This window comes from Muscardinus avellanarius (assembly GCF_963383645.1).
Source record: "Muscardinus avellanarius genome assembly, chromosome: 19".
NCBI lineage: Eukaryota > Metazoa > Chordata > Mammalia > Rodentia > Gliridae > Muscardinus > Muscardinus avellanarius.
Genome location: NC_137805.1, coordinates 49,795,477 through 49,820,022, shown reverse-complemented (window position 1 = coordinate 49,820,022; position 24,546 = coordinate 49,795,477). Strand labels below are relative to the sequence as shown.

Here is a 24,546-nt window from a genome sequence, read left to right as displayed (position 1 = left end):
AAAGCCAAGCTGACTTTTACTACAAACCTCTCTTGACCTGTTAACCCATTAATCCATGAATGGATTAGTCCACCTAAGAGGCCAAAGCTCTCCTCACCAAGTCACCTTTTATTACCTTACACGAGGATTAAATTGAACACGAGTTTTGGCAGGGACATCAAAGTCATAGCAACTGCTTATTCTGGCCAGCAACCCAGCCTTATGGAGCCAGTTACTATCCTAACAGCAGACCGAGAGGTTATATACACATTGTCATCACTGGGAAGGTCTTTCCTCTCTTTTCAGCTATGCTCATCTTTCAGAATTTAGCTCAAACATCATCACCCTCAGGAAGCCTCCTTGACCTCTCCAAGCTGGCAGAGGCTGTGCTTGGGACCTGTTCTCAGATACATGGCTTCTCTCTATGTTGCAAGTCATGCTCAGTCAGCTGTCTCATTCCTCCACAGACTGCCAGGTCCTCAAAGAAAGGAAGTCAGAGAGAACTCTGGTCACCAGGAGCCCTGTCTTCCCGGCCATTATCCACATACACCCTGCCACCCTCCAGGCCCTAGCTCAAAAACTGCCCTCCCCTGCCCACATGCACACACTCCAGAAATCTTATCTCTTGGTATCAGAGCCCCAAGGCCAAGATGGTACCTAGGCACACTCCTTTCTCTCTGGCCTAATCAGACAAAGAGATTAGAAAGAAAATTTTCAACCACCTGTTCCAGCTGTCACAGAGGGTGTATAATAACAGGGAGCAGGGGAAATGGCTTCCTTATGATTTATGATACCATCTTGCTCAGTGTCCATTTCCCTTTCTTCTGGTAAAAGCCCTGGGGTTTTTTTTTTGGGGGGGTGGGGGGATGGAGAAGATTCATCCCTTTCTGTACTTCAATCTATGAGGGCAAGGAAAGGGCATTGGACCTAAGCCTATGCATTCCCTGGGCCACCATGATTGGTTCAGGTATGAAAGCATGCAACCAGAGAGACAATCAGAGTTAGGTATTCCCTAGGCCAGGTTCAGGACTGTGGGCATGTGATTTGAGAGCTAACTAGAATGAACCTCCCAAACTTCAGCTGAGATTGCTAGATTATAGTGCTTCCTGTGGCTTGGGAACCCAGAAGCTGTAGCTACCTTGGTTTCTAGAGAATGGTGTCCACACGTCAAGACAAATCAAATTTTGATGATGTTGTTTGAATTCTGTATCCAGCCTCTCCTGGAGTGTTTGGTTTTCTTTCCCCTTCCCCTTCATCCTTTTTCTTTTTCTTTTTTCTTCTTTATTCTTCTATTTCCGCCTCCAGGTGATGAGCGTCTTTGCTCATGTCTGTGCAACTAACCATCCTGCAGACTCTTCTAGCTCAGGTCTATTTTAGATTGTGCACTGGCCTGACAAGGTTGGGAATAGGATCCTCACAGGGGATGTGGGAAACAGGAGGTAGAGGGTGCATGGAGGAGTTGAGGGACTGGGTGACAGGATGTGTTTCTGGAACCCTCCACAGGATGTCTCTTTATTCTGGGCTCACGACTCAATTGGCATCAATGGTCTTTTTAACCAGCTTAGGAACTTGTCCCACACTGGCTCTGTGTGCTCTTGGCAGCACTGTTGGGGAAAGGCTTCCTCCCTGTTGCTCATTACCAGGACTGTTCAAGGCAAGCACCAAACAGTGCAGGGAGAATTAAGAGAAATTGTTTCATTTACACCATTCTTGTCAAATTGGTTGGTAGGGAGCATTAAAGACATCTATGCTACCCCCTGAATCCGTACATCTCACTCAAATCTGGGCCCCTTATCTCCTCCTGGGACCACTGCCCTCGGACACATACCTTCCCATCAGTTTCTAATCTGGCTTCCAAATCACCAACAGTGTGATATGTCTAAACATAATTTAATCAGGTCATTTCTCAAATTCAGGAAGTAGGGTAGTTAGATATTATTGCATAACAAATTATAAGACATAGTGACTTAAGATAGAGGTTGGAGCTGGGTGTGGTGACACACACCTCTAATCCAAGTACTTGGGATGCTGAGACAGGAAGATTGCAGGTTTAAAGCCAGGCGTGGTTTCAAAACAAGACCTTTTTTCAAAATAAAAGTTAAGAAGGGCTATGGGTGTAGCTCAAAGGTAGAATGCCCCTGGAGGATTCAACCCCCAGTAACACACACACACACACACACACACACACACACACACACACACACACGTTGGAAAACTGTAATCCTCAGGTTAAATCTGGCCTGCTGCTTGTGTTTGTAAATAAAGTGTTGTTGGAACACAGCCATTTGTTGATAGCTGTTTTTGCAGAGTTAAACAGTTGTAACAAAGATGAACCTCATGAGGTCCATAAAGACTAAGCTATTTACTATCTGGTCCTTTACAGAAACAGTTTAGTAACCCTGCCTTTACTAAACAACAATTGTTTATTATCTCTTATTTATTTATTTATTTTTGCAGTACTGGGGATTAAATTCAGGGGTATTCTACCTCTGAGCTACACCCCCAGTCCTATATTTTATCCTTTATTTTGAAACAGGGGCTCACTAAGTTGTGGAGGGCTTCACTAGATAGGTGAGGCTGGCCACGAATCTTTGATCCTCCTGTCTCAGACTCCCAAGTATCAGGATTACAAGTGTGTGCCACCACACCCGGGACTCTCATAGTTTCCACAGGTCAGGATTTGGTAGCATCTTGCCCAGGTGGCTCTGCCTGGGGGTCTTTCAAGAGTTGCACGAGGGTACTGGCTGCATCTGCACTCGTTGGAAGGCTTGACTGGGGCTGCAGGATCCATATCCAAGGAGGCTGGTTCACGCACATGGCTGGCCACCAGGCTGGCTGTTGGCGCGGCATGTCAGTTCCTGTTTACACTGAGTGTACTAGTCAGCTTTTCATCACTATAACAAATACCAGGGATGATCAATGAATAAAGAGAAAAAGGTGTATTTTGGCTCATAGGTTCAGAGGTTCCAGTACATGATTGATCGACCCCATTACTTTTGGGCCTGGGGTGAGGCATGGCAGTGAGTGCCTGGTGGAGCAAAACCCTAGCCTTGTGAACAGGAATCAAAAGGAAGAGGAGGAAGTCAGGGTCTCATAGTTCTCTTTGTAGGTGAATCCTCAAGGACGTAAAGACCTTTCACAAAGCCCCACCTCTTAAAGTTTCCATCGATTCCCAATAGTGCCCAGCTGGGACCTTTGGGGAAACATTTCAGATTCAGATCCCATAGCAATGGGCCTCAGTAGAGTACACCTTGAATGTTTGCAGGGCATGGTTGCTGATGTTCCCAGAGTGAGTGGTTCAAGAGAGCAAGGCTGAGGGACAATGACATTATGAGCTAGATTCGGAAGTTAGACCTACCACTCCTGCCTTATTTTACTGAACACAGAGGCCAGCTCTGATTCAGTGTAGAAATAGATAACACAAAGGGAATAAATACCAGGAGGTAGGACCACTGGATGCCATCTTAGATCTGGCTACAATATGGAGGATGCATATTCATGCTCCATGAAGATTTTGGCCTGAAGATGTATTTTTTTTTTTTTTGCCATTAAGCACGAATATTTATTTATTTATTTTTATTTATTTTTTAATAATCTTTTTTTTGGTGCACTGTATTCATACATCATAGTAGGATACATACTTTTGTAGACATACATGCACACTTTTCCCAGTCAGCCCCCACCCAATCCCCACCCCATTCTCTCCCTATCCCTCCCTCCCATGCTTGGCTTAGTAGTTGACATCTAGTATTATGGCAATTTATCTAAAATTAAAAATGATAATCTCACATAACAGTTTCATTTGTCTGATACCAAGCTTTTGATGTCTTAAAGATAACATTTCAATATTTCTTTTTGCTTTCTTTCTTACCAGAGAATATTTTTTTCTATTTTTTAGGTGAAACTATCATATATTTATGTATTTATATTTCAGAAAAAAATCTATCCTAATATGGAATATGGAGTCTAGGTACCCAAAACGATCTTGAAAAAGAACAAAGCTAGAAGATATATATTTTCTGATTTCAAACCATATAAAGCTATAATAATTGAAACAGTGTAGTACTATTCTAAAGGCAGATATATAAACCATTGGAGTTAAATAAAAGCCTAGAGCTAAATTCTTCCCTATATTGTCAAGTTATTTTTGACAAGGTTTCCACGAACATTTGGTGGTGGAAATGATAATCTTTTAACTAAATATTGTAAAAAAATAATAATTACATGGAAAAGAATAAAATTGGACCCTTACCTAATCCCATATACAAATATTAACTCACAATAGATAATAGACCTAAATATAAATCTTAAGACTATAAACTTTTAGGAGAAAATCTGGGTCATAAAACCTCACAACATTGAAATTGGCAGTGATTTCTTGGTTATGATTTCAATGGCACAGGTAACAGAGGAGTATACAGACTCCCTAAAAAATAAAAAAATAAAAAAATTGTATATCCAAAGACAATGTAAACAGAGTTAACAGTTACTAATAGAATGGGATAAAATATTTCCAAATGCTATATCTGAAGGCATATTAATATTCCAACTAGAAATCCTAAAAATTAACAACAATAAAGGCAAACAATACCATTTAGAGATAAGTAAAAGACTAACATAAATAATGAATCTCCACAGATAACCAATCTTAATTGTCTGTTGGATGGAAACTCTTGTTTCTCTGGTTCTGGTGTGTGTTACCTATTTCTTCTTTGTAGTTAATCTCTTTGAGTATTTTCTCTAGTGCTGGTTTTGAAGACATAAATTCCTTCAGTTTCTGTTTGTCATGGAAGCTTCTTATTTCTCCATCTAATTTGATAGAAAGTTTTGCTGGGTAGGAAATTTTTGGCTGGAAGTTGTTTTCTTTCAGAGTTTGGAATATGTTACTCCAAGCCCTTCTGGCTCTCATGACTTGGTTTGGGAAGTCTGGAGTGATTCTAATTGGTTTGCCTCTGAATGTCACTTGGCCCTTTGCTTTTGTTGCCTTTAAGATTCTCTGCTTGGCTTCCACATTGGTCATTTTGACAATTATGTGGCGTGGGGATCCTCTTCTCCGATCCTGTCTAAAGGGAGTTCTATAAGTTTCCTGGACCTTTGTATCAACCTCTTGCTCTATGTTTGGAAAATTTTCTGCTATTACTTCTTTGAAGAGATTGTTGATCCCTTTGGTGTCACTTTCTTTTCCCTCCTCTATTCCAATTATTCTTAGGTTAGCTCTCTTAAAATGGGCCCATATTTCTTCAATATCAGATTCCTGCTGTTGGATATTTTTTTCTAGATTAGAAACTATGAGTTCATTTTTGGATTGCTCATCTTCTAAGAGCGAGATTCTGTTCTCCATGTGTTCTAATCGGTTGTTTGTGCTTTGAATTGAGGCCTTTACTTCATTAAATGCATCCTTTATCTCTTTTTGGCTCTTTCTGAGTTCTTTTCGAAGCACCTCTATTATTTCTACAGTTATTTTCCTGATTTGATCTTCTAGAAATCTCTGATTTTCTGTTTTATCGGGTTCTGATGTTGTGGGGTTGTGGGCATTAATTGCTCCAGTATTATTCCTCTTTCCCATGATTTCGGATGTTTGTGCCTTCTCTGGGTTCTTCCCTTGGGTCACTATGACTTCACTTAAGGTGTTCTGGATCTCGAGTCAGTAGTATCTCAGACCCCACTACTCCTTTACTGGGTTTTATCACAGAGTCTCCGACCCAGAGAGTTGATAGAGGCTGCTTTAGACTGTGGGGGGTGCCAGGTTGCACGTTCTCCTATGGTGTGATATCTCTGCCACCGCCCCTCCCCCACTGGGTCAAGTCCCAGGGAGTACAGTACTGGGATTTCTCCTCTGTGGCCCGCAATTTGACTCACTGTTCTTGAGTACACAGATGTAGCTGTACTGGCCTCGCTGAATTCGCTGCTGCTGCCGCCGGTGGCAATATGGTGCCGCTGCTACGCCCTCGGCTATGGGGCTGGCATTTTTCTTCTTGATATTGATTTCTACTCTGAATCCCTGCAGCGTGTGCTGAGCTCGGCCACTGGGAGCTTTAGATGCTCTCTGCGTGGAGAAATCCAGCCTAGCTGTTCCGCAGTGGCTCACCTCGGCTTGCTGTAGCCGTCCCGTGAATTCGCCGGTGCCTCCGGCAGTATGGCGCTGCTGCCGCGTCTGCCGCGTCCTCGGGCACGAGGCCGGTGTATCTCCTCTGTGGCTCTGTTCTCAGTCCGCTTTCTCTCTGGAGCCTGGTGATTTTTTGTTTCACTGGTGATGGTGTTTTCTGGCTATGAAAGGCGCTGATTTTGGTAATGGAGATTTGTTGTTAGCGGGGCTCTTAAGCCCCGCTTTTCTCGGTCGCCATCTTCCCGGAAGTAACTGAAGATGTATTTTCTAAGGCTTGTATCATGCTTTGAGTCAACATTTAAAATTTTGAGATTTCACACAATTTTCATAATTTCTAAGTTATTCCATGCTGTCTCATGCAGCAATAGGGTTGAAATGAACAACAGTGGCCATCTTTGCATGGGACATGATTTTTCCTAGTTTGCTACAGCCCCCAACATTCCTCACTGTATTCTTGACAGGGAAAGTTAATATCAGTGACCAGTAACAACATTACTTTTTTTAATTTCTTTATTTGGAAACAGGGTCTCACTAGGTTCCTAAGAGCCTTGCTATGTTGTCAAGGCTGGCTTTGAACCTGTCATCTTCCTGTCTCAGCCTCTCAAGTACTGGGATTACAAGAATGCACCACATTCCTTTGTAAAGAAAAGATACACTAAGCCTTGTGTGGTGGTGCACGCCTGTAATCCCCGCGCTTGGGAGGCTGAGACAGGAGGATCGCGCAGGTTCAAAGCCAGCCTCAGCTACTTAGTGAGGCTCTCAGCAACTTAGTGAGACCCTGTTTCCAAATAAATATAAAATAGGTCTGGGAGTATAGCCCGGAGGTAGAAACCTCTGGGTTCCATCCCCAGTACCACCACCAAAAAAAAAAAAAAAAAAAAAGATACACTAAAAAGATCTTCCATATTAAGAGTAAGTAGGGTCTTTGTTTCTTATTTGGAGGGAAGAATAACTGTACATTTGATATTTACATAAAACATATACATTTTAAACTCTAACCATGGCTTGTATATATTATTACTTAACCTATGCCAACCCCTTAGCATGGCATGAAAATCTTTTGAAATCAGCCCCTCGCTATCTTAAAGTGCAATAGAGATTAAAAGTTCAGATACTGGGATCAGACTGCATGAAATTTCAGCTCTACCAACTAGCAGTTATGTCCTCAACATTCACCTCTCAAAAATGGAGATACTAATAGTTGCCACTTCATGCAGGGTTTTCTGACTACATTTCCAGTGCTACAGCCAGTGTGGCCAGCGCCCTGGATACCTGAACTCTTTAAACTGTATCAGGCCTCTGGGTCTTGGCACATTCTGCTCCTTCTTATTCATGTGTCCTACTGGTCTGCAGTGAGGGCCTTTCACCGAGGTCCACTAAGGCTTTCTCCAACACTGTTCACACTTCTGGTCCCCAGAACATTGAGGGGTAGTGCTTATGGGTCTTCTGTGGTGGTGCTGGGGTCACGTGACAAGATCTGGCCCACGAGCTGTTCATGCAGGTAACACATGTCTCTTCTATGTGAGAGCATTTAATTGCAGGTTGGAAACTATAGGATCCTTCTCCCTCCACCTCAGCCATTGGGCCTGGAGTGAGGAGGGTGGTGTGAACAGAGGTAGGTCAGGTGTGTTGAAGAAAACAACAACTACAAAAATCATTAGTAGTTAAGACTTCAGGGTGGTTACCACAGCCTCTACTGACTCCTTTCTAGAGTGTTCTATAATCCTCCCAAACATGGCAGCCAACATAAACCTCTTTTGCTTTGTGCTAAATACCTGGCTTACAAGTGTCATGGTGCCCACAGGCACTGCTCCCTACTAGGAGTGTTCTCCTCTGTCTGTTGTCCAGAGAATGGCTCAAGTCTGTTTACTTAGTTCTTGGCACTCTATTCTCAACAGTGGTAATTCTTATTTATTTACTTTTTATCTTTGTGATATTGGGGGTTGAACCCAGAGGTGCTCTACCTTTGAACTACACCTCAACCTTTATATTTTTTATTTTTAAACAGGGTCTAGATAAGTTGCTGAGTCTTGCTATGTTGCTAAAGCTGGGATCCTTCTATCTCAGCCTCCCAAGTGCCAAGGTCAAGGGTATGTGCCACCACACTCAGCTTATTTACTTTTTATCTACTTTTCTCACTAAACAGAAGCTAAACCCAGGAGCCTTACTCATCAGCGTGTGCACAAAGATAACAGCAAATAAATGATGGGATGAATGAATCATCAATGAAAACTGTACCCTCAGTGCATAGCATATGCTGAATGAATGAATGAATGAATGAATGAATGATTTAGGGTCCAACTGCACAGCTCACTCTTGATTGAATTTTCAAGGTCAACCTGAAAGGTGGCAGAGGGCCCAATGGAAGGGCTCTGGCTGCTGCCTTTTTGTCCCCCCCCCGCCCCCGAAAACTCTCCTGTGGCTGTTGAAAGCCAGGAAGCAAAATCCAAGGACCCTTGGATTCAAAGGATGCTAATTACCTTTCAAAGAGTTCTCCTTGGCCTGCTGAGGGGTTAGGCCGGTGCTGGGGCCAGTGAGGCCGGCATCAGAGCCTGCTGTGAGGCAAGGCCGGTACTGGGGCCTCCAAGGCCAGGATAAAAGCCTGCCGAGGGGTTAGGTCGGTGCTGGGGCCAGCGAGGCCGGCATCGGAGCCTGCCTTGAGGCATGACCAGTGCTGGGGCCTCCAAGGCCGGGATCGGAGCCTGCCAAGGGGTTAGGCTGGTGCTGGGGCCAGTGAGGCTGGCATCGGAGCCTGCCTTGAGGCAAGGCCAGTACTGGGGCCTCCGAGGCCAGGATAAGAGCCTGCCGAGGGGTTAGGCCGGTGCTGGGGCCAGCGAGGCCGGCATCGGAGCCTGCCGTGAGGCATGACCAGTGCTGGGGCCTCCGAGGCCGGGATCGGAGCCTGTCAAGGGGTTAGGCTGGTGCTGGGGCCAGTGAGGCCGGCATCGGAGCCTGCCTTGAGGCAAGGCCGGTACTGGGGCCTCGAGGCCAGGATAAGAGCCTGCCGAGGGGTTAGGCCGGTGCTGGGGCCAGCGAGGCCGGCATCGGAGCCTGCCGTGAGACATGGCCAGTGCTGGGGCCTCCTAACCCAGGAACGGAACCTGCTGAGGGGTTAGGCTGGTGCTGGGGCCAACGAGGCCGGCATTGGAGCCTGCTGTGAGGCTAGGCTGGTGCTGGGGCCTCCGAGGCCGGGATTGGAATCCTGCCAAGGGGTTAGACTGGTGCAGGGGCCAATGGCCAGCATCGGAGCCTGGCGTGAGGCAAGTTCACTCCTGCGGCCTCCAAGGCTGGGACCAAAGCCAGCTTAGGGGTTAGACCGGTGCAGGGGCCAGCGAGACCAGAACTGGGGCCTCCCATGAGGCAAGGCTGCTGCTTGAGCCAGCGAGGTCTGGATCAGTCCACTGAGTAGCCAGGCCACTACTGGGACCATCAAGAGTGGGATCGGTACTTGCAACGCAGCATGCACAGAGAAATATCGCAGAAAATATAAATCAGATGCTTCTCTTAATCAGCAATAACTAGGAGGAAAAGGGGAACAGGAAGAGGTTGAGCTATAGAAAGGGCCCTATAGTGAAGCAACTAATGTGACCAATCAGAGGGTATGTAATGCTGGAGGACGGAGCCTCTTTAAAGCGCAGGAGGTACATAAACAAATGTATCAAAGTAAATCACCAAAGAAGCGTGGGATGGAGGGAGGGGGAGGGAATGGGACGGGGGCTGGAGGAGGGCTAATTGGATGATGTGTGCTTGTATATCCTCTCAAGTCTTGTACTCCAATGTGATTGATATATGACTACAATGCACCAATTTAAAAAATAAATTAATAAAAAAAACAACAAAAAAAATAAAATACATAGTTCTCTCTCTCAAAAAAAAAAAAAAAAAAGAGTTCTCCTTGGCTTTAGCCAAATGATTCCCATCCGAGCCTCAGAGGCTGTGGGAGTTTGCGGTTCCTAGGCCCAGTTTTGATACTGGGAAGGATCCATGGGGATTAGTTAAGCCATAAATTTCAGGAAGTACAGAGGGCAGTAGGAATGCAGGCCACTTCCATCCTGGAGTGGTAGGCACTTGATACCCCCTCCCGGCAGTGGGCTATGTCCCCTGATAAAGGCATCTTCCTCCCCCTATTCTCCAGAGTACCACTTTCAGGATTATGCCGTGCCTTCTTCCCAATCTAAAACTGAGCTAGGCTCATTTTAGCAGGAATGCTGCACGGCAGACATTCCCTGGAACGGGTGCGTGGCATCTCCTTCTGGGGAATAGCATTAGGCATTAGGCATGGGTATTTGGGGATTTTTTGAAATTGGCCTTGTTACCAAAAATATACTTGAGACATGTTATTAATGGCCCCAAATTGTTTAAAATAATTAAGGATTTACTCCCTGAAGCTTTAACATTTATATATGGGTTGCACTTAAATTTCCAAATGACTGATCTAACAAGGATTCTATAGACTCCAACAATAACAATCAGAACAAGCCTTAAAGGCAACTGATCATCCCCAGGTTTTCCCCAAGCAAATGTTAAAAATAAACCTAAAACATAGCCAAGACAAGTTGTTCCCACCATCATGAATTCTAAAAAGCCAGCATATTTAATCAGACCACAAGGCTACCTGGACTCTGGAGAGGCAAAGTCATTGCTCAGTCCAAAAAACTGGAGCCTCAGAACAAGAGGGGCCCATGAAGTAGCCCAAGTCCAAGGCTGAATTTGAAGCCTTTGAACCTCCTGGGAGAATCCCTGCTGAAAGTTTATGTTGGAAATATGGAAATATGTCTGTAGGTGTAGCAAGAGACACACCTGCTGGAGAAGGATCTGCCTTCCATCACCAGAGCTTTTTTCCTTCTTCCAGTGTGAGTTCCAGCTTGGGCCTCCAGCCTGTGCTCAGTGCTGCCCATGTTCAGAATGGTCTTCCCCTAAGTGTGCTGTCCTTCATGCCACTTGTCTCTAGAAATCACCCGCCCTGACACACCCAGAAGTCTCTTTATCCTAGGCATCTCTCCATATGATCATGCTGACAGTCCAAATTAACCACCAGATGCTATTAAATAAGTAGGTCTAGTAGAGAAAGCAAATGTTTGGACCAGGTGTGGTGGCACACACCTGTAATCCCAGTACTTGGAAGGCTGAGACAGGAGAATTGTAGGTTCAAAACCAGTCTCAGTGACTTAGCATGACCCTGTCTCCAAATAAAAAATCAAATAGAGCTCAGGGTGTAGCTTGAACATAAAGTACCCTGGTCACTCCCCAGCACCACTACATACACACACATAAAATGTACATGATAATGTTTCTATGTAAACCAGTGTTCAGATATGTTATGCTATGGAATATAACTCTGGAGCAGCTCATTGTGCTTAAGAAAACTTACCTATGACAAAGATAATCTAACATTTACTGTCCTCCAGCACACAGATTGCAGAATGCTAATGACACGTTTCTCAGTGCTGATGAACACCAAAGGACTAATGGTGGCATTGCCATTAGCTATGAGTATATGGACACCATGGTCAATTGAGTCATTTCTCCACATAAATCTTGAAGAGAAGATGCTGGAATCAAAAAGTACATGAGCAGAAAGACAGTCACCAGCAGCAGGATGGTCCGGGAGGCCCTTTGTTCTGGGGATGCTTTTGGAGAGAGGCTGGTGCTATGAAGATGCTGGGACTGCCTCTTATGCCTGCAAAAGAGAGCCGCCATGTACCCACAGGAGAGGATCATGGCCCCAATGAAAGATACATCCCAAAGAATCCCTATTAAGGCAAACAAGAGCCTGAAAATATGGTCTATGGGTGAGATACTGCAGGATTTAGAGATGAGCAGGTCAGCTGAGGTCTCATTGGTGGTGCCAGCGATGGAGATTAAAAAACAAGCAGTAATGAATATATTAAACACTCAGAGAATGAGAAAGCAACACAGGCTATGATGTGGGGATTTATGTTTGAACTTTGCCAACCAGGAGCTTCTGGGGGTGAGGATGATGGCCTGATGGATGCTCAACAGGCAGGTGGTACAGAGAGGCTTCTACACAATCTATACAAGTAGACAACTGATTTACATATAATATTATCCACAAAATCCTCGGGCTTTAGAATGTCATGAACTATGAAGGCCCTGGTCAGCATCATCATCATTATGTGGATTAAAGCCAAGAGGCCAATGGTCAGGTCTGTGGGCTTGGGCCTGGGCTCTGGAAAGAAATAGAAAATGTGGATGAGAAGAAGGACAGTGTTGGCTGAGATCCCAATGACAGTTTCCCCCACAAAGCACATCTTATGTGAATATTTTCCTGCATATATTTCTTGTCTTTATTCATCCTATGAGGGAAAGAAGCATGTTATGAATGACAAATCAGAGAAATTCATTATCATAAATGTTGCCATCTTCATTCTCAACAACCACACCATGAGCATGTGTAGGTATTGTGGTGCCCCCGCTCCTGTGCTCCTTTAATGCTCCATCTCCTTTGCCTCCTCTGGAAGACCCCCAACTCTTCCCTCCTTCCCCCCCTTTTAAGTTATGGCTGGGTGATGTGTCAATCCACGGCTGGCTTCCCAGAGTGCACAGCTTTCATGTGCAATGAAATATCCACGTAGAAAACATTGTATTTTCATTTCATTTTTGCATTTTCTTAGGGACAGTAAGGATGTATTATTTGGTTTTGATCTATATCAACTTGATTAAATTTTAGATGGATCATAACAGCTATACAGTTTGTAGTCAATTTTAATGAGGAATATTGAACAAAGTTGGAAACAAGATCCTCCCAACAAGAGAATCACAATGTATTAGACATACAGTGAGTTACATAGTTTGAGTTATCTTGATTCTGATTGCTTTATTGCCAGACTAAATATTCTTTCTTTTTGTTCTGGGATTGAACCCAGAAGCATTCTACTTCCAAGCCCCAGATCTATTTCTTATTTTGAAAGAAGGTCTTGCTTAGTTGCTGAGGCTGGACTTGAACCTGTGATCCTCCTGTCTGAGCCTCCTAAGTATGGGAATTATAGGTCAAATGATTTGCTGTGATCTGTGATCTGTCATTCAAATGTAATATGTGTAACCTTGAGTTTTCTACCCTATTGCTGGAGCCAGCCGGCAAAAGTACGGGTTCTGAAGAGAGGAGTGAGGATGAAATAATATAACTCTTAAGAATTAAATTCCAAATATGATTTATTCCTAAGCATGGAAGGATCGCCAGTCAACTCTGGGTCGATATCTCTACTGGCTGACCCTTGGGCTTCTTCTCTTGTGGTATTTATAATTTTTAGCTTTAGGTTACCCTGGAGGGGAAAATTCCAAAGTCTGGGCAGGTCAAACAATACCCTGTTGCCACAAACAATACAAACCTAGCCTTAGCTCAGACAGAACAATAGCATCATTAGCATTAGTAACCTTGAAGCTTCCATGGCCCCAAACCTTGTTGCCTCTGGGCGGAGGACAGTCAGAAGTATGCTTTTAGTAAAGATAAAGGGAAGACCTTAATGGCTTCCCACACCCTATGAGCCTCAGTCATTTTATCTATGAAATATTCCCAGTCATATGTTAGTAGATATATTATGTGAGAAAAAGTTACCTATACCAAAAATGGGAGTGTTTCTGGCACACTGTGATCTCTACAGAAACATTTGCTATCATTTTTATTATTATACAGTTCCTCAGATGTGTGTCTTAGGACACTTTATTCAGCTCTTTTGATAATGGATGAACTCTATCCCTGCCAATAGAGAGATGACAAAAAAAATTACCCAAACAGGACATGTTCACCATCTCTGTTAAGGAAACTCTAATGGAATTTTCAATCTCTATCTCACTTACACAAGCTTCTATAAGATACCCACACAGATCATGTGTTGTTTTCTATCCTTTTGCCATAACAACTAGCCTATGTGAGCAGAGTTTGGTTATCAATTAGTAGAACCATATACCATTATTTTTTTCGTTAGGCATGTGGAATCACAGTTTTAAATTTAACCACAATTAAAATAGAGTCAAATTGAGTGTAGTGGTGAATGTCTGTAATCCCAGTATTTGGGAGGGCAAGAGAGGAGTATTGCAGGTTCAAGAACAGCAACAACAAGTATCAAGCCTATCAGCAGCCTAGTGACACCCTGTTTCAAAACAAAATAAACTGAGGAATGCCCCTTAGTTCAATCTCCATACACACACACACACACACACACACACACACACACACACACACGGTAATAATATTTTTATTATTGTTACATTTTTATTATTTGTGGTGCTGAGGAATTGAACCTAGGGTATCTACCTCTAATCTACATCTATAGACCTATTTTATTATTTTTATTTTGAAACAAGGTCTCACTAGGTTGCTGACAGACTCACTATGTTGCAGAGGATGTCTCAAACCTGCAATCCTCCTGTCACAGCCTCCCAAGTACTGGTGTTACAGGTGTGCACTACCATGTTTGGCTAAGGTCATATTATTTTTGTGGTACTGGGGGTGGGACCCAGGGGCTTTTCTAACTCTGGGCTATACTCCCAGACCTATTTTTTTATAGTTTATGTGGAAAAAATGGTCTCACTAAGTTGCTGAGAGGCTAACTAAATACCTGAGGCTGGTTTCATACCTATGCCATCCTCCTGTCTCAGTCTCCCAAGCACTGGGATTACAAGCATGCACCACCACACCTGGCTCTTAACCTCATATTATTTTAAGACTTTATTTCCAAGGACAAGTATCCTACTTCACCCAGAGAAATGGGTTTTCATAAGAGTCTACACTGTTAACTCTCCTCCAAGTTAAGAAACAATATTTCTCCAGAAACCTGTGTCCCTAGCATAAAAATTATACTACAAAGTTTTTATATTTGTCTGCAAAATATGCACATTTTTATTAATTCAAGCCTTATATATATGAGATGTTATAAAATGTTTCTATTTGTATATTCAAAAATTATCTTCTGAAATTTAAGAGTGTAAGGACCAATTATTTCTTGGCTCTTTAGATCATATATGTTGCGGGGGTGGGGAAGGTGTGTGGTGTGTATGTGGGGAGAAGTAATCCCCCCACCACCACCACCACACACAGAGACAAACAGAAAAACTGTGGATCCTTGTCCTAAGCTAAGAATAAGTATTCATCGCTTGGACAGCTGCTGAAGATTTAAAGAAGTTTATTAGAAAGATAAAAATACAGAAAATAGAAATACAGCCCCATGCCCAGATGGCATGAGGGGATGACTCAAATGAGTACACCAAAGGGCATACACGTGGACTTGGCCTTTTTTATACCCATGACCTCCATCTTGTTTGCTTGACTCTGATGGGAATGTCCTGTAAGGTACCTCCCCTAGCAAGGTGTGGTAAGGTGTCTCCTTTCATAAAGGGCAAGGTCAAACCCTGCTCCATCCCCCCTAGATCATGCAGATCTGTCTTTAGAAAGAGGAAGCCATAGCTCTCCTCTATTGACTTGTTAAGTACTTTGAGCTAGGTTGATTTACACTGGAATAGCTGCCTGTTGTTAGGCCGAAACCAAGTCCTTTCTTTATCCATGTCTGCCTCCATTTTGACACAACTATTTTGAAATATACCAATTATTTTCTTTTGAAATATATTAATAATTAGAGCTTTCCCAAATCTTCCTAGGTCATTCCCCATACTGGCACAATATAGTTCTAAAATGTAACACACAAAGAGAAAGCAGAAATGTTAAAGATTTATAAACATAAAATACCATTTAATAATACCTACTACAGTATGTGAAGATACCATTCATAAGCAGGAGATGCCAGTATTAATATTAATATTATACTGAAGATATCTTTTGTAAACAGGAGATGTCATTTTAAAATTCAGAGCTGTAATACATGGTTAAAGTAGTGGAAAATGTGGATTTCCTATATTAAAGTTTCAATAGCAGAGGCAAGAATGGTGGTTCATGCCTATATACTCAGTACTGGGAGGCTGAGAGAGAAGGATCACAGGTTCAAGATCAGCCTCAGCAATCTACTGAGACTCTCAGCATCCTAACAAGACTGATTTCAGTGGAGAATTGAAAGGCTGGGAAATGTTTGAGGAATGACATCACAGTTAAGACACTTCTATTGAGTGAATCAAGGAAGCAGGTACTTGAGACATTCTGTATTTTGCCATTTTTGAACTGACAGACTGTCTGATGACATAGGTTTTGTCAAATGGGACAAGAGAGAAGGGTGCGGTGGCACATGCCTGAAATCCCAGTACTTGGGAAGGAGAGACAGGAGCATCACAGGTGTGAGGCCAGTCTCAGTACCTTAGCAAGGCCATGTTAAAACATCCAAAGGGCTAGAGGTGCAGAGAGAGATAAAATGCCCCTGGGTTTAATCCCCAGTAATATAAAAGTAAAGGAGTAAAAAAAGAGAATGGTTTATGCCAGGCGTGGTGGTGCACGCTTGTAATCCCAGTATTCGGGAGGCTGAGACAGGAGGATCGCGCTTCGTGGACAGCCTCAGCTACTCACGAGGCCCTCCACAACTTAGTGAGACCCTGTTTCAAAATAAAGAATATAAAATAGGGCAGGGGGTATAGCTCAGAGGTCAAATGCCCCTGGGTTCCATCTCCAGACCTGGAGAGAGAGAGAGAGAGAGAGAGAGAGAGAGAGAGAGAGAGAGAGAGAGAGAGAGAGAGAGAGAGAATGGTTTATTTTTAAAAGAAGCATACATAGGAAAAGATGAATGGATACCAATACCAATCAGTATTCTTGCTCCCAAAGAATTTGAAATTATATTTCCAGGTCTTTTGAGGCCAAGACAGGGAAAACAACCATCATTATTGGTTTGTTTTTGTTTTTGTTTTGTTTTGTTTTTTGGTGGTACTGGGGTTCCTGGAAACCCTTCTACCTCGGGGCTACACTCTCAGACCTATTTTTTATATTTTTATTTGGAAACAGGGTCTCTTAAGCCAACGCGACTGGCTCCGAACCTGCATAATCTTCCTGTCTCCGCCTCTCAAGCGTGGGGATTACACCATGCCCGGCCACATTATTGGGTTTTTAAAACATTTAATGTATTTGCAACTTTATTTTCTCTCTCTCTTCTCTCTTCTCTTTCTCCTCTCTCTTCTCTCCCTTTCTCTCTTTATCTCCTCTTTCTCTCTCTCTCCTCTCTCCTCTCTCTCTTCTGTCTTTATCTTTCTCCCTCCCTCTCCCTCTCTCCTCTATCTCTTGCAGTACTAATACAGAGGATTAAACCCATGGTAATTTTTTCCCTGAGCTATATCTCCTAGCCCTTTTTATTTTTTTTAATTTATTTTTAGTGGTACTGGGAGTGTAACCCAGAGTCTTTCTACCTTCAGGCTATACTCCCAGGCCTATTTTATATTTTATTTGAAAAGAGTCTCACTAGGTCTCTGAGAGCCTCACTAAGTAGCTGAGGCTGGCTTCAAACCTGAGCAATACTCCTGTCTCAGTCTCCTGAGCACGGGGATTACAAGCTTGTGCCACCACACTCATCTCCCCTTTTTATTTTTTAATATGAAACATGATCTTGCTGAGTGAATACATGCTGATCTTGAATCTCTGACCCTCTTTTTTCAGCCTTCCAAGTACTGGAATTAAAGGTGTATGCCACCAATGCCTGGCTAAAACTGTTTTTTAATTTCTCAAACTACAGAAGTCACATATCAGTATTAGCTCGGTTTGATTAGTGAGGGCAAAAGAAACAAATCTGAGTTTGTTTAATGAAACTGTTAATATAAAATTAATTCATCCATTCCCTAACAATATGTGAAGGGTTGATGATGCTTAAAGTCTCTAGATAGCACACTGTGTGCGACCTAAGGACTGATATGGACAGCTAGAGATAGGCATTTGATTCACAACAATAAATGAAAACCTAGAATCAGTAGGTATTTTCTATAAAACATGGACAAATTTTAATATCTAAGAAATGAAAGAACAGGAAATCCAAAGAAAGCATCCTTGTTGCCCTAAACAGAACCCAATCCTCTGTGCCGGGCACGACTTGTTAGAGCTGGATGTCTCTTCTGCAGCTTCCTAGACCTGGCTAATAAGCCCCATCTTCCTCCTTCCTCCACCCAGGACCCCAAGCTCTTACTGATCCTGCACCATGGATGCAGAAGCACTTACCCAGACAGATGAGGTGGGAGGATTCTGAGTATCTGAGATGAACCTGTGGATTCACGGAAAGTGTATCTTGAACTCATCTCTCTGCAGGCCTGTGCTTTTAGTGTCTGGGAAATAATGGAAAGTCCCTTGGGGAGTTCAGATCCAGGGAGTCCTTGGTAAGCATATTACCCCCCTCTTCTTTTTTTTTTTTTGTGGTACTGGGGTTCCTGGAAGTCCTTCTACCTCCGAGCTACATTCCCAGACCAATTTTTATATTTTTATTTGGAAACAGGGTCTCAAGCCAGCGATGCTGGCTTCAAACAAGTGCAATCCTGTCTCTGCCTCCCAAGCGCGAGGATTACAAGCATGCGCCACCATGCCCGGCCCTCTCTTAATTTTACCTGATTCTCCCTGGAGATCGTGATCTAGAGAGACAGTATTATCATTTAGGTGTATGCATGGAAAATCAATAATGAATAAGACTCAGCTGGGCATGGTGGCACATGCCAGGACTTTCAGTACTTGAGAGGCTGAGACAGGAGGATCTCAGGTTTGAGGCCAGCTTCAGTAACTTAGCAGGACCCTGTTTCAGAATAAAAATTAATAGCCGGGTGTGGTGGTGCACGCTTGTAATCCCTGCGCTTGGGAGGCGGAGACAGGAGGACCGCGCTTGTTCGGAGCCAGCCTTGCTGGCTTAAGAGACCCTGTTTCCAAATTAAAAAATATAAAATAGGTCTGGGAGTGTAGCCTGGCGGTAGAAGGGCTTCCAGGAACCCCAGTGCCACCAAAAATAAAAAAAAATTTAAAAAATTAAAATTAATAAAGAAAAAGGGCTGCAGGTATAGTTTGTAGGATGAATCTTACACTGCAGGTGTAGTCCCTGGATTCAATCCTCAGGTCCACTAAATTTTAAAATGCTATTTATTTAAATAGTGACTATAAGGTTTGCAAGTTCCACAGACACGCGAGATCATCCATGCAGGTACTATAAGTCTTTTATTAGTCCAGCCCACTTGTCCCGGGCAGCTCCCTCCCCCACCCCCGTGTCGCGGGTGCAGGGTGGGGGTGGGGGAGATGTGTGGAAGAGAGCCTTCCAGGAGTGTAGGAATCTCTCTGTCTCGCAAGCTTCTCCCCTTCTCAATAGCTCTGTCCCCCTTTTTATCAAAGGGGAGTGGCTTTCTGTGGGAAAAACCCTGGACCTTGCAGGGTAAGGAGGCGGGTCTTCCTGCCTCCTGACTTCCAGCCCCGCCCCTGCCCCGTTGGGGGGGTCCAGAACCTAACATCCCGGCCTTTTTGGTCATAGGGGCAACGACTCTATTCGAGCTACTTCCTGCTGTCAGAGGGGGCATAGTCAGGGGCCCCAGGCCGGGAGTCAGGATCCAATCCCCCGGAAGGGCGGGGGGACAGGTGGGCATGGCCGCAGCGAGAACTGGAGGTTACCTCGGTCAACAGGCAAGGTGCTATTAAAGAAAGAAAGAAAAATTGTGAGAGCAGATCCTGGGAGCCCTTTTAACTATGAGGTATATTGTCACTAGATCTATTATTTTAAATAGCAGCATTTCCCTGAGGAGCACGTCTTCCTCCCCTTCAGCAGTTTCTATTCGACCAGAGTTACAAATAGCAGCAACTCCCTGAGTGGGTATAGGTCTGTCTGGTCAAACGAACACCTGTTACTGCACCAGGAGCATCAGTGACCGACTTCCAAGGTTTAATACTTATGGCAGTTTGGCATCCGAAGAGGGAGAGCACCATAACATGTAAACAAGTGGACCTGCTAAAATATAAACATCAAAGAGAGTTACGTCGAGAAAAACGAAGCTTAGTAGGTCCTAATACTGTGCAAGAAAATTCGTCTTGGGACTGTTGCAGTGGGGCCCTTTTTAGCCGAGTAAGATGGTGCCAGTTGGGGTCCCCCAGCAGTTTGGCTGTGGTGGGTGTGGTGAGGATCACTGTGTAGGGCCCGGTCCACCGTGGTTGAAGTTGTTTTGGCTGGAGTGACTTGAGAAGGACCTGATCCCCCGGCTTAAGGGCTTTAACTGCATGGTGTGGAGCTGTTTCATCAGTCCCCGGTTGGGGAAGGTATTGGTCAGCATGTTCCCTAAGAATGTGCCTGAGGAGAGACAAATAAGGGAGATAGGAAGACAAAGGAGGGGGTCCGAAGGAAGAGTGTGATTAAGCAAGAAAGGGCGACCGTATAGCAACTCAAATGGGCTCATAAAGGTGGGGCTTTGGGGGGTAGCCCTCACCCGGGCCAGAGCTAGTGGCAGGAGCTCTGGCCATGAAACCCGTAGTTCCAGAGAGAGTTTCATTAAATGATTTTTAAGAATTCCATTCATCTTCTCTACCTTTCCTGATGACTGTGGTCGGTATGGAACATGGAGCTTCCACGCAATGCCCAGAGCTTGTGCCACCTGCTGAGTGATTTTAGAAACAAAGGCTGGACCGTTATCAGATTGCAAGGAGTTAGGGAGTCCAAAACGAGGAATGATATCTGAGCAAAGAACATTGGCCACCATGCTGGCTGTCTCATCCTTTGAAGGAAAAGCCTCCACCCAACCTGTTAGGGTATCGACCATGGTAAGAAGATATTTAAGTTTTTTATGGGGAGGCATATGTGTGAAGTCGATTTGCCAGTCCTGTCCTGGCAGGTGTCCCCTCATTTGGTGGGTGGGGAAGGAGGGGCGAAGGCCTCCCTGAGTAGATACAGCAGCGCAAGTGGAGCAGGAGGCACTGATTTTACCAATCAGCTGTAGTAGGAGAGGAGAATAGAACAAGGGGCTCAGAAAATGTTTCAGTGCCATGGGTCCCACGTGAAGAGAGTTATGTATTAGGCTGATGATCTTTTCAGCCTGAGCCTTAGGCAGAGCAATTTTATCCTGTACCATGAGCCAGCCATCTTCCGCGTTGGATGCCCCAAGTTTTGTCAGGTGTTCTCGTTCAGCCAGGCTGTAATTAGGCACCATTGTAGGGAGTGTTAGAAACAGTATAGGTGCTGGTGGGCTTGATTGAGCCTGTTGTGTGAGCTGTCTACAGTGACCTTCAGTGTTCTAGGCAGCAGGGATGAAGATGCGAACAAATCAACCTGGAATCCTGCTTCCTTTCCAGTAAGAAGCTGCTGTTCTAGTGGTCGGGCCCATGAATCTAGGCAGTAAGTATAGTACATGGAACTCTGATCACTTTAGACACTGACCTCATGTTGTTATCTATGGGTATATTTCCACTGATGAGTTTTCATTCTCATTCTCATTGGTACTGGTATTGGGGATTGAACCCAAGGGATTGTACCTCCAGTCTATACCCCCAGTCCTTTTTATTTTTATTTATTTTATTTTTTATTTTTATTTTTATTTTATTTTATTTTTTGGTGGTACTGGGGGTGGAACCCAGATTCTTTCTACCTCCAGGCTATACTCTCAGACCTATTTTTTATATTGTATTTGGAAACAGGGTCTCACTAAGGTGAAGAGCCTCACTAAGTAGCTGAGGCTGGCTTTGAACCTGTGTGATTCTCCTGTATCACCCTCCCAAGTGCAGGGATTACAAGCTTGTACCACCACGCCTGGCTATTTATTAATTTTTTTGAAACACAATCTTGTTAGGTTGCTGAGAGTCTCACTAAGTTGCTAGAATCCTCCTGTCTCAGCCTCTCAAGTATGAGATTACAGGCATAGGCGACCACAACAGGATCCTGCAGAATTATTTTAACACACACCTCTCCCATCGTGTCACTTAGCTGTCAAAGACCCTTTCCTGCCTGTGTGATAAGGGCTCCTTCAAGAGTCAGCCCTTACCTACTTAGATCTTTAGTTACATGTCCTCATCCTTCCCCCAGAATTTCTAGAACACCTGACTGCTCCCTCTGGCCAGTACACACCTCTACCCCTTGTTTTCCCCATTTTAGCTTCTGAGCTCCACACTTGGCACTAGATGGCACCAGATCCATTCCTAAGACTTCTCCAATGTTCCTCTGCCTCAGAGTCCAACCTTCCTGCTCACCGGCTTTGTTTCTGCAACTTTTAAGAAGCCTCTTAACACTTTTTGTATAAGAAGCTTATGTTTTAGTACATCTCTCAGTGAATTTTGTTAAATTTTCATCTTTGAAAAGGAAGATAAATATTATGACCCTCCCTCCTCACCCTGTGTCAGGACCATCATATGCTTGGAGAATAAGCCACAGTTTTCCTCAGAAGCCAGGTAAGACCTAAATTCATTCATGATCTCTTCCTACTAATGAATTATTTTGTGTCCTAGGAATTAAATCCAGCGTGCCCTACCTCTGAGCTACATCCCCAGCTCTATATTATTATATTATATTATATTAATTATATTATATTTATTATATATAATATAATATATTATTAATTTAAAGCAGGGTCTTAAGTTCCTAAGCTAGACTCAAACATGCTATACTCCTGTCTCAGCCTCCCAAGTACTGGGATTGCAGGCGTGCATCACTCACCTGGCTTCTACAAATGTTTTTTTTTTTTTTTTTTTTTTGCCTAGGCCTTTAGGGGAGCTGGGCCAAGGTCTGAGGTATTTTCCTCTCTTTGCTAAGTCTGATTTTTCTAAGTCTAGAGTCAGACAGAATTCAGTCAGAAGGATTCCCCCCTCCCAAAGTCCCATATATCTTCTACCCAAGCAAGTATTAGGCCAAAACCATATAGTCTACCCTGGATTATCAGTGAAGTTTGTTTTATTTCAAATGAATGGCTAGGTGTGGTGGCTCACACTTGTAATCCCAGCGCTTGGGAGGCTGAGACAGAAGGATCACACAGGTTCAAAGCCAGCCTCAGCTAATAAGCGAGGCTCTCAGCAATTTAGTGAGACCCTGTTCCCAAATAAAATATAAAATAGGTCTGGGAGTATAGCCCAGAGGTTAGAAAAGCCCCTGGATTCTATCCCCAGTACCACACAAAGAAAGTTATTTCAAATGTATGAAATTTGAGGCTCCTCCCTAACTGGATGGGATCACATGATGGAATTGCATTCAAAATCAAAATAGTAAAAATAAACAACAACAACAATAACAACAACAGCAAAAAGCAATATGAACAAAGAAAAGATAAAACAGTAGAGATGACCTTGTCTTTGTCTTTCTGTAAAGGAACCAAGTGACATGCTCTACTTCATTGTTGTTGTTGTACTGGGGTTGAATCCAGATGTAATCTATATCTAAACTGCACCCCAGTCCTTTTAATTTTTCTTGTAGGACTGAGGATGAAAACCAGGGGCATTTGACCTCTGAGCTACATACTCTGCCCTATTTTTTATTATTTCTTTTAAAACAGGTTCTCACTAAGTTGCAGAGAGCCTGACTAAGTAGCCAAGGCTGTCCGTGAATCGCGATTTTTCAGTCTTAGCCTCTGAATGCTGGGATGACAGTCATGTGCCACCACACCCAAATTCGTATTCTTTATTTTGAAACAGGGTCTTACTACATTGCAGAGGGCCTCACTAAGTAATTGAGGCTGGTTAAGAACCTCTGATGCTCTTGTCTCTGCCTTCCAAGAACTGGGATTTTAAGCATGCACCAAGCCCTGCTAAATAATGATTATTTAACCTTATATTTTAAGGTTTATATCTGTAGCCATGTAATGTAATGTCCTCAATAAGTAATTCAGTTTATGTATTAACCCTGTGATTTTTCAGATGTAGAAGAGATTGTGGAGCTGGGCGTGGTGGCACCCACCTCTAATCCTAATACTTGGGAGGCTGAGACAGGAGGATCACAGGTTTGAAGCCAGCCTTGATAATTTACTGAGACCCTGTTTCAAAATAAAATATTAAAACAGGGCTGGAGATTTAGCTCAGGGACAGAAAGCTACTGGGTTTCATCCCCAGTACCACAAAATTAAAAAAAAAAAAAAAGAGATCATCACAGGCTAAATGTTCAAGAGTCTTGTTGGTGCTCCCCATAATGTTCTAGCTGAAGGTGACGCAGTTGAGCAGGGTGGGTTCCTTTCAGTACTGTCTCTTGCAGAACTTTGTCTCTTCCTTCATCTCAGCTCAGTTTCTTTACATGTCATATGTGCTCATGATCCCTCATGGAGTTGCAAGTCTTCCATGAGACCTTGTATCAAACCTGGGCTGTTGGGCAGAATCGACAGGACTCCTGTTAGACCACATGACTCCTTTGAGTGCCGTGGGGAAGGCACCCTGTCTTCCTGTGGGAGAAACCTGTGTTTGGGGGCCTGGATTTGTGAGTTGAGCTTAACTGTAGCTCAGCCCCACTTATACCTTTTTCCAGGCCTCCTAATGTATAATATGCAGGAGGCCTGTGGCCATTATGTAGATAAACTCCAGATCCATACAGAGGAACCTTTCCTGACTGCCTGTCCCATGCACACACCTTGTGTCTCTAGTTAAGATCAGGAGGCATCATTTCCTT

At 43.7% G+C, this 24,546-nt stretch overlaps 1 pseudogene across 1 annotated transcript; it reads right to left on the bottom strand.

The window, feature by feature from the left end:
• Positions 1–1,509: 1,509 nt before the first annotated feature.
• On the bottom strand, positions 1,510–21,121 carry LOC308277390 (vomeronasal type-1 receptor 90-like; annotated as a pseudogene). Its single transcript has 4 exons — positions 20,899–21,121; positions 11,484–12,275; positions 1,734–1,858; positions 1,510–1,624 (listed from the first exon to the last, which is right to left on the bottom strand). The product of its transcript is annotated as a vomeronasal type-1 receptor 90-like (transcript).
• Positions 21,122–24,546: the final 3,425 nt, after the last annotated feature.